Here is a 9754-nt window from a genome sequence, read left to right as displayed (position 1 = left end):
AACACTGTCATAAATAAATCCCTCTCAAGATACTAATCACTTTCTGTTTGTGTTTAGTTTCACCACTTAAATCTAGATAGTTAAAAAAGCTACCTCGTTTTTTTAAAACACTTGGTTCTCTATGTATCCTTTCCCTCTCTATCATTGAATACATTTAAACTGCTCTGCCCAAGGGGCGCCTGGGTGGCTCAGTCAGTTTAGCATCTGACTCTTGATTTCAGCTCAAGGCATGATCTCACGGTTCATGAGTTCAAGCCCCCTGTCGGGCTCTGTGCTGATGGTGCAGAGCCTGCTTGGGATTCTCTCTCTCTCCCTCTCTCTCTGCTCTCTCTCTCTCTCAAAATAAACAAACTTAAAAAAATAAACTGCTCTGTCTGAAAATACCACAAAGAAGCTTCTTAACACCAAGCATTCACATGAAGCTAAATACTCCCGGTCCATGTGGGTATACAGATGTCGATTTTCTCTAACTCGGAGAAGCGTGTATATCCTCTTCGTGGCACCATTTTGCATTCCATCCTTTTTACCCAATATAAGTTTTACGCCTTCCCTGCTGACATGATCATGCATTTGTCTTTTGAAGCCTGCTACATTAAATGGTTCATGTGCACCAGTTCGCCTCTCCACCTGCCAACGTGGGGTCCGTGTGATGAATATGAGCTAGAAATGTCTGGGGAGTTTTGTTTTAACAATTGACCTTCTTTTCTTTTTAAATTATTTACTTAAGATATTTTCCCAGGGGGCGCCTGGGTGGCTCAGTCGGTGAAGCATCCGACTTCGGCTCAGGTCACGATCTCACAGTCTGTGGGTTCGAGCCCCGCGTCGGGCTCTGTGCTGACAGCTCAGAGCCTGGAGCCTGTTTCAGATTCTGTGTCTCCCTCTTTCTCTGACCCTCCCTGTTCATGCTCTCTCTCTCTCTCTCTGTCTCACAAATAAATAAATGTTAAAAAAAAATTTTTTTTTAATTAAAAAAAAAAAAAAGATATTTTCCCAGGGCGCCTGGGTGGCTCAGTCGGTGAAGCATCCGACTTCGGCTCAGGTCATGATCTCCCGGTTCGTGCTGTGCTGACGGCTCAGAGCCTGGAGCCTGCTTTGGATTCTGTGTCTCCCTCTCTCTTTGCCCCTCCTCCCCTCTCAAAAATAAATAAGCATTAAAAAAATTTTTTATAATAAATAAAAGACACTTTCCCCAAAGAGAGTCTACCCACCGCTGACTCTCAGGCGGCTTCATACACGTTGCTTAATCTCATCCTAAGCCTCATAAGTCAAATGGTAATAATACCATCCCCACAGGGGACTGGTATTATCATCAAGGATTAACAGTAAAATTAAAGGCATCAAACTCGTAATAGACCCTAACTAAATGGAGGCAGGCATTGGTTGGCATTACTAACTTAAGGCTTTTTATTTTTCCTTTTTTTCCCAAGTTACTCTCTTACTTTCCAGCTTGCACAGTAAAGAGTTTAATTACTAATTAAGACTTAAATCGTTTAGCTTGATCTCAGTTCAACGGGTTTTCCCTTTATGGTATTTTCTTTTTAGTCAGGTATTCCAGAGACAGCACACCTTAGTGCAAATATTAATGGTGGAATTTATCAGCTCGTCACAAAATATGGGAGGAATAGGAAGATGAGGATAATGATAATAAAAATACTTAGGGCTTCACATTAGTGTCATATTAATAGCTAGCATTTATTACTCACTCTCTACATGCCAGGCCCAGTGCAAGAAGCTTGATGGTTTTTTCAGACTTAATCCTCACAGGCATGCACGTTACGAATCACAATGACCCTTTTAAAGATGAGAACACTGAGTCACAATGATGTTGTGCCCTGGGCTGTACGGACAGGAGAGGCTGAGTTCACTTTCAAAACCAGGTCTGTGGGACTCCAAAGCTCACGTTCTCTCTTTGACATCGGACTGCTTCCCAGTGAACTGGAATCAGCATCTCAAAAGCAATCACGGCCAGTGGACAGACACCTGGGGGATGTCCTGGGTATGCGTGGATCTCTCCAGAATCTGCTCTTTTGATGATCATTCTTTGCTGGGTGCCTGCACCGGAAACCATGACTTAATTTGAGATTCTTAACCCCAAGGCCAACATTTCAGGACGGGCTCCCCTACCTTCAGTTATAAGCCCACCTCTGCTACTTATTGACCTTGACCTCCTTAACTTTCTAATCCATAGGGTGAGAATAATAATAGAATCTAACTCAAAGGGTTAGAATTAGGAAAACTAAGTGAGCTAATACACGTGCAAATTCCTAGTACAGTACTCGGGAACTTATTAGTTCTTAGTAAATATTTCCTAGTATTATAAAATTAACACATTATTACTAAACGAGAGACTAACCTACTTCCAGTCTAGATGTCCTTGCCCCGTCCTCTTTCCTTCCCTGCATGGCTCCCTCATCCTATCCCCCACGGTACAAAAGCTGTTTGGAGATTATTTCTGCCTGGGGATAGGAATTTGGGAAGAAAACAAAATTAAACCAATCAGGCTATAAAAATTCCTCTTTGCCAAGATGGCTTTGTGCCAGGCCTGCTGGCAGTCAGAATGTACGAACCAAGGGGAGATGAAGGGTACAAGTCCCTTCAGAAAACGCCACCGCCAGGATCAATCTGTGGCATGAAGTCAGACCGTGCCTCCTCTGTGACAGGCCAAGCTGGACTGGACAAGCAGGCCTCGTTGCCCCCAGAGGCCCCTGCGGAGGTCAGACCCCAATCCCCAAGTGTCACCCAGCCCGACTTTCCCAGCAAGAGAGTGAGGGCAGAGCCAGGGGCACCAGGGGGGGGGGTCCCCTCTCACGGGGAGGGGCAGGCCTGGCCAGGACGTGACACATCTATCCCCGCAGGGGATGCGTCCCCCGAGCAGGGGATGCTTCCTCCGGGTACCCAGTGGCGACGTAACAAGCATAGGTCGTGAGAGTGGACATGACCAGAGACCAGGTCAAGGTGGGGAAAGAGGGCGCAGTCTTCCAGGCAGCAAGAAAGGAAGGGAAAGTCCTGAGGGAGTAAGGTGGGTAGAAGAGTGGCCTGAAAGGCGTATGCAGCTGGGAGCAGTGAGCTAGGGGGGAGGGTTGTGCCGGCCGAGGCGATGGCATGGAGACTCATCACTTGGCACCCTCTGGGGCTCTGCTGGGGAATCTGGTTTTGACCCTGAAGGAAATGGAACGTTTTAAGCAAGGGAGACACATGCCCAGAGTTGCGTTTTTAAACAACTCACTGAATGGATATTCTTGAGGACCTACAAAGATCATGCAAAACGCTAAGAAGAACACTATGGAAACAGAATAACCCTGGCTGAGCTCTCAGTGTAGCAGGGCCATGAGACTAGTTGCCAGATGATCACAATGTCACGTGGAAAGGTAATGTTTCATTAGGAAAGTTTTTTTTTTGTTTTTGTTTTTTTTTTTAAGAAAAAACGGCAGGGTGCCTGGGTGGTTCAGTCAGTTAAGCAGTCGGACTTCAGCTCAGGTCATGATCGCACGGCTCATGAGTTCGAGCCCCGCGTCAGGCTCTGTGCTGACACCTCGGAGCCCGGAGCCTGCTTCGGATTCTGTGTCTCCCTGTCTCTCTGCTCCTCCCCCACTCCTGCTCTCAATCTCTTTCTCTCTCTCCCTCTCTCTGTCTCTGTCTCTCTAAAATAAATAAAGATTAAAACATTTTTTTTTTAATAACAAAAAAAAGTTGTGAGACTTCGGGCAAAGTGCTCAACCTCTCTGTTCACCAGTATTCCTTTTATTCAAAGCAGACGTTAAAGGAGACATGGGATTTGGACCTACGGAGCGCGTATGGGGGAAGGAGGCCTAGAGGTGGAGGACAGGACGGGAAAGAACATGGATAGAGACCCAGAGGCCTTGAACGCGGAAGAGCAAAGCAGCCCCATTTGGCTGGGACCAAGCGTGTCAGAAAAACCGTGGCGTAGAAAAGGCTATTAACGCTTTTTGGATTTTTACCAGGTGCTGGAGCCCCGCACATGCGAACACGTTTATTCACAACCACCCCGCGAGGGAGGTGGGATTTCCTCATTTTCCACTCCAAGCGGTTGAAATTCTAAGATGTCAAGCAGCTTCACGAAGCTCCTGAGGGGTAGAGAGTGGATTGGAACCCCCATCCTCTTACCCCAGAGCTCACACCCGCTCCACATGACCACGCTCATGCCTCCCCACCCAGCAACCCCCTGCAGCCACCAGGACAGGACAGCATCTTTTCCTGTGGTGGCCCCCCACACTCCCCGAGCACACTGGGCTGCCGTCACCGAGGACATCCCAGAGCCTGAGCCGCACCTGGGAAGGCAGTTCAGAAAAGAGTACTCCAAAAGTCGCTTTGAGCGAAACGATGATGTCAGACAGTGCCTCCCTCCCAAAGGAGGTTCTTTGAGGAGTTCTGCAGTCACTTGGAAGTGTAAGATCACTGGAGGTTTTTAAAGCCTCAGTCACATTACTTTATATTCACACCTCTGTGTTACCTTGGAGTAGTAACAAATTAAGCCGGAATCAGCTATTCGCACTGAATGATTTTATAACGCTCTCTCTGCTCCCACAGCTTGGCTATTTTAAATGCAAGCGACTTGCCTAAGGAAGCAGATAGGGTGGAAACGGCATTAAAAGAAGGTTCATAAATCACTCCAAGATCCTGGACCCTTTACTTCCAGAATTCCTTCTTCGTTGATTCTCCTAGCTCTCAGCTACAGAAAAAGAAGGAAGTATGGGCAAGAAAAATAAAAAAATGTTACTTCTATCCACCCCACCCCACCCCCCAAAAACGTTAACAGTGTGTCTTTTGCATTGCACAGTAAATTCTGTCATAAAAACAAACGGGAAACAAACCGGCAGGTCTTTGAGAATGGGATCGACAGTTGAAAGGGAATTGACATTTGGGGAGTTTAAAAATAGATACTCCAATAGAAAGAGCATCTGCCCGCTAAAAATATGAAGCAACACAGTCCTGCCGCACTCTGAGAGCACTGACCAGGTTATTAGGCTATTTAATAATGCCCTATTTTTAGGGCTGGGAGGCCAAGAAAAACAGGCTGGCTTCAGTGGCTCAAATAAACACATAATGCAAGGACACTCAGAGTACGTCTCCAACGTACCTAGAACTAAGGGCTTTTAATAAAGCAGAACAAAGTTTTCTGTGGCAAAGCAATGATTTGGCAAAGTTTTCCGTAGCTTTCATAGGCTGCTCAGGTTAATGGGAAAGGGCGGGGGGCGGGGTGATGGCCTTATCCTTTCTCATTTTGCTGGGATTGTTAGCATGAAAGGGACCTTAGAGACTACCTAAGACTCGATATTTGATGTGGATTGGCTGCCCCCAGTCTGAACCCTCTGATTCCTACAGTGGGGAACCCCCGTCTGAGGAGGGTTGGTGACCAACAGAACTTGCCTCCCTCTCTAGGAAGCTGTCTTCTAGTGGCCCCAGAGCTGCTGGAGCTGGGGCTCTAACATATGACCAAACTCAGGGTGTCAGATTCACCTGCTCAGGCTTTGGAGTCAAAAGGTAATGACTCAAAGGAGGGAGGGCGAAGAATTCTTTCCAAGGGTAACAGCTAAGGCAGCGGCATCTAGTTCCCAAGGGCAGTGTGGCCAATGGTGCCAATGGTCCAGTGCCCACTGCTGAGAGGAGTGGCATGATACTCAGCACTTAGTGGCACATGGGCTGCAGTGGCTTCATGGAGCCTGGTCCCTCACTGAGATTCTGGTCCTGGTTTGGCCTGTATAATCTTCCTTGTTCTTGCCAGTTCTCAGGGTCTGGTTCTTCAGGCTTCCTGGTAATCCTGTGAGCGGTAAGCCTGTGAGCGGGCCAATGTCCTTTCAATCAGTTCCTTTTCTGTTTAAATTGCCCAGAGGCAATATTTGTTCTTCACAACTAAGAACCCTGAGTGCCTGAACAACCCAACCCTGTTTTTTACAGATGTAATTAAGAACGAGAGGACAGGAGTGCCTGGGTGGCTTTGTCGGTTAAGGGTCCGACTTCGGCCCAGGCCATGATCCCGCGGTTCGCGAGTTTGAGCCCCGTGTTGGGCTCTGTGCTGACAGCTCAGAGCCTGGAGCCTGCTTCAGATTCTGTGTGTGTCTCTCTCTCTCTGCCCTTCCCCCACTCGCTCGCGCGTGCATGCACGCTTTCTCAAAAATAAACATTGAAAAAAAAAGTGTTTAAAAAAAAAAAAAGAGAATGAGAGGGAAAAACACACAACTACTTCACATCAAATCCAGGCCTCAAAAGCAGACCCCTGACACAGTTTAGGGTGCTTTCTCCCACATGGGTGCAGGCTTACAGAGGCACAGAAGATGTGTTCTGTCCCTGACATGTGCTCCATTTCGGATGCCTCCCCCACACCCACCACCAGAGCGGGACATGTCCGTACTTTCTTCCCCGGGGGTCACCACTGTCATGGCCTACCCACCAAATTGTTTATATATTTCCCGAGTCATTCCAAATGTCATAACCTACCTACCCTCAGTCACTTTCCCTCTGGGCCCTTCCAGGTTACAAAGTCTCTTTAGAAGCTTCCTTTCTTCCGAAAAGGATTCAGTGAGTACCTCCACATGCCTGACTCTACACAAAGCACTAAGGATCCTACGGGGAGGAAATCAGAAACGGACTCAGATACCATGAACATCACAGGGCAGGAGGGAGACAGATGTTAATCAAATAATCGCACAGGCATGTAACGACAAACACAGTAACTAAGAAAAGGATAGGCTGTTAGAACAGCATTTCACCGAGGGGCCTTTTCTAGTCTAGAATTCAAGGAAGACTCCCCGAGGAAGTAACATTTGAGCTGAGATCTAAAAGTCGGTTAAGGGGCGCCTGGGTGGCTCAGTCGGTTAAGCATCCGACTTCAGCTCAGGTCACGATCTCGCGGTCCGGGAGTTCGAGCCCCGCGTCGGGCTCTGGGCCGATGGCTCGGAGCCTGGAGCCTGTTTCCGATTCTGTGTCTCCCTCTCTCTCTCTGCCCCTCCCCCGTTCATGCTCTGTCTCTCTCTGTCCCCAAAATAAAAATAAAACGTTGAAAAAAAAATTTTTTTTTTAAATAAATAAATAAATAAAAATAAAAGTCGGTTAAGTTCATCTGGTGGGAAGAGGGGAGGGAAAATTCTAGGCAAAGGATTGGCCTTCACGGGTCCCGAGAGAGAGAAGCCCCGGGACTAGAAACTAAAAGAAGGCCAATGTGCCTGGCAAGGGGGAAAATGAGAAGGGCTGGGTTGGGCTGAACTGTAGGGGTGGAGTGAGGTCACTTAGGGCCTACAAACCTTGTGAAGGAGTCTGCTCAGGGCAGCAAGCAGGCATGGGATGATTTTAAGCAGAGGAGAGACACGTGGCCATACTGTCCTTCAAAAAGATGGCCGCCGCTGCCCTGTGGAAAACGAATTGGAGAAGAGACTAGAGGGAGTATTTGCAAGCAAATTAGCAGGTGGGGCCAGAGTTCAAGGGGGAGGTGATGGTAGCTTAGAGTCAGGAGATAGGATCAGGCTGGAGAGAGACGTAAAATCAACAGGACTCGGCGTTTGAGGAGATGGGAGAGAAGGTGTTAAGAAGGACGCCACATTGCTGGAGAGTCAGTGAAGTTATTCACCAAAAGAGGCAGTGTAGAAGGGTTGGTTTTGAGAGAGACACCATGAGGTTGGTTTTCAGTAAATGGACTTCGAGGTGCCTTTGAGACTTTTGAATGGAAAGGGCAAAAGACGAGGCTCTGAATGCCAGGAGAGTAGATCAGAGGAAAGGTGTACCTTTGAGTGTGGCCTTGCGACCTAAGTTAGCTCCTCTTCGGCCAAGACGAGTTCTCAGAGAGCCCAGGCCTCTTAAATCAACCTTTGCCTGAATTCCTTGCAAAACGGAGCACATTTTTGGCAGGAACAGGCCAGAAATCACCCCCAACATAGCACAACTGCTTCAAAGCCAGGCCGCCCGTGGCCTCTGGAGACGGGCTTCAAGCGCCCAATCTCCTCCCTCTGCTTCACTCGTTCCCTGCAGAGTCCAGGTCTGGGCGATTTCATCGCTTGTTACGAGAAAAAGAAACCACCACGAAATTTCTCATCCGCTTTCACCTCCTCTCCTGGGTGGTCCTATCCGGAGGGAATCTGCTGCGTCGCATTTCTCTTCACCGGGGATACCAAACCCACCGACGTGAATCGGGAGACTTCGCTCTCTTTGCCACCCCACCCCCCTCCACCACACTCCCTTCCTTCCCGTGCTTGGTCTGCGTCCCAAGCAGCTGATGCTGTGGGCCACAAACCTGGGCTCCATTGTTCTCTGAGTTCCAGTTGGGTCTGGCGCTGGCGGGAGATGGAGAGCTAGACCCATCCCTCCACGCGCCAGTAACGGCTGCACCCCTCCAGGACCTCAGCCCCCCAACCCCGGGGAGTCCCTCCTTCATGACGGCAGCTCCCGAGAGGCCTAAGTGGTGGCGGAGACTGCCCACCGCAGCTAGTCCCGGTCGCCCCCGCAGTCCTGGCAGTTCCCCATCCTGCCCTTGCCTCTGTGAAATCATCCCTTCGTCCAATTCGCTTCCAAGTTCCATCCAGGTGTACTTCTGCTTCCTGCCACAGGACCCTGCCTGACACACCTGCCCTTGTCCCTTTTCATTAGGGGAGCAGGGGCTAGACGGTTGAAAATTTAAATGACAACAGGGGTCACACAACCATAAAGTCACGGTCGGGCGAAGTGTAAGCACCTGTCAGGCAGGGACTCAACTCACATTTTTTGCACCTTCCTGACCTTGGAAAGCAAACTCCCCCAACCTGCCTCAGAAAACACTTTCTGGTGGACGCGGCTCGTGTTTCTCACCAACGTGGCTAAATTCCCGACCAAAAGACATTTCCGAAGGTCGGTTGACTTAGATGTTTTTTTTTTTTTTCCCCCCTGCAACACCGAGCAACACTGATTAACAAGGAAAGGTCTGTTAATTTTCAGTGAGTTGGCTTCTATAAACAGGCAGGATGTGAAATTCTGAAGTACGTAAAAAACCTGTGTCCTCCCTTCATGGTGCTCCGGGGCTTTGAGTCTCTTCCACAGGAAAGGAAGGAGAAAAGGTAGCTAGTGATACTCAGCTGCTAGTGACCTGTGACAGCTCTTCAGAGTCCTGAAATAATTGCAAAGCAGTGTATCTGGTTTTCCCATACAGCAGGCTGTCACTCCTGTATCCCCCCAGGTCTGTCTGTCTCTCTCTCTCTCTCTCTCTCTCGTACCCCCGGAGAAAAAATGGAGAAACCATCAAAAGAGACTATTTGTTGAGTAATAGCGGGTCAGTATGGTCCTTTGGTGGCCACGCTGGTGGTGGTGGCTCAGAAGAGAGACGTCACCTCGTCTTTCTTAAGGTCTTCTTTTCGCTGGCGTTGGAGTGTAGTCTATGCCTCCGACTTTTGCATAGCCCACATTCCACCTAATCTTTATTCCTTTCCTCTGACTCTGCTGTGGCACCTTGTGGTAGCTGACAAGTAGGCATGTTAGGTGTGCCTTTATTATTTTTGACACAGGAGAGTTGTGGTAAACACACACACGCCATTACGGCTGATGGATTGCCTGATACTGTATCTGCGTTGAGTACGGCAGTAAGCTTAGTCCTAGAGGAAGCAATGATTCACGCCTCCCCCAAATAATGAAAACAGCACGTAGGTAAATGAGCGGATGAAGGTGGAGTTAAAAAATGTGCAAGCATCCCCAACTTCACCTTGAAGAGCTCCCCAGTGCCTTGGCTTAGCATTTGAGATTTCCCATTGGCTGCCTCCTCCCTACGTCTCTAACCTTC

At 48.6% G+C, this 9754-nt stretch overlaps 1 long non-coding RNA gene across 1 annotated transcript; it reads right to left on the bottom strand.

Annotated features, from left to right (window-relative positions):
- Positions 1-1673: 1673 nt before the first annotated feature.
- On the bottom strand, positions 1674-9162 carry LOC122480554. The gene is made up of 2 exons (XR_006296592.1): positions 8243-9162; positions 1674-2052 (listed from the first exon to the last, which is right to left on the bottom strand). It is a non-coding gene; the product is annotated as an uncharacterized LOC122480554 (long non-coding RNA).
- Between the last annotated feature and the right edge of the window lie 592 nt (positions 9163-9754).

Source organism: Prionailurus bengalensis, chromosome C1 (assembly GCF_016509475.1).
Source record: "Prionailurus bengalensis isolate Pbe53 chromosome C1, Fcat_Pben_1.1_paternal_pri, whole genome shotgun sequence".
NCBI lineage: Eukaryota > Metazoa > Chordata > Mammalia > Carnivora > Felidae > Prionailurus > Prionailurus bengalensis.
This window is presented reverse-complemented; position numbering and strand designations above follow the sequence as displayed.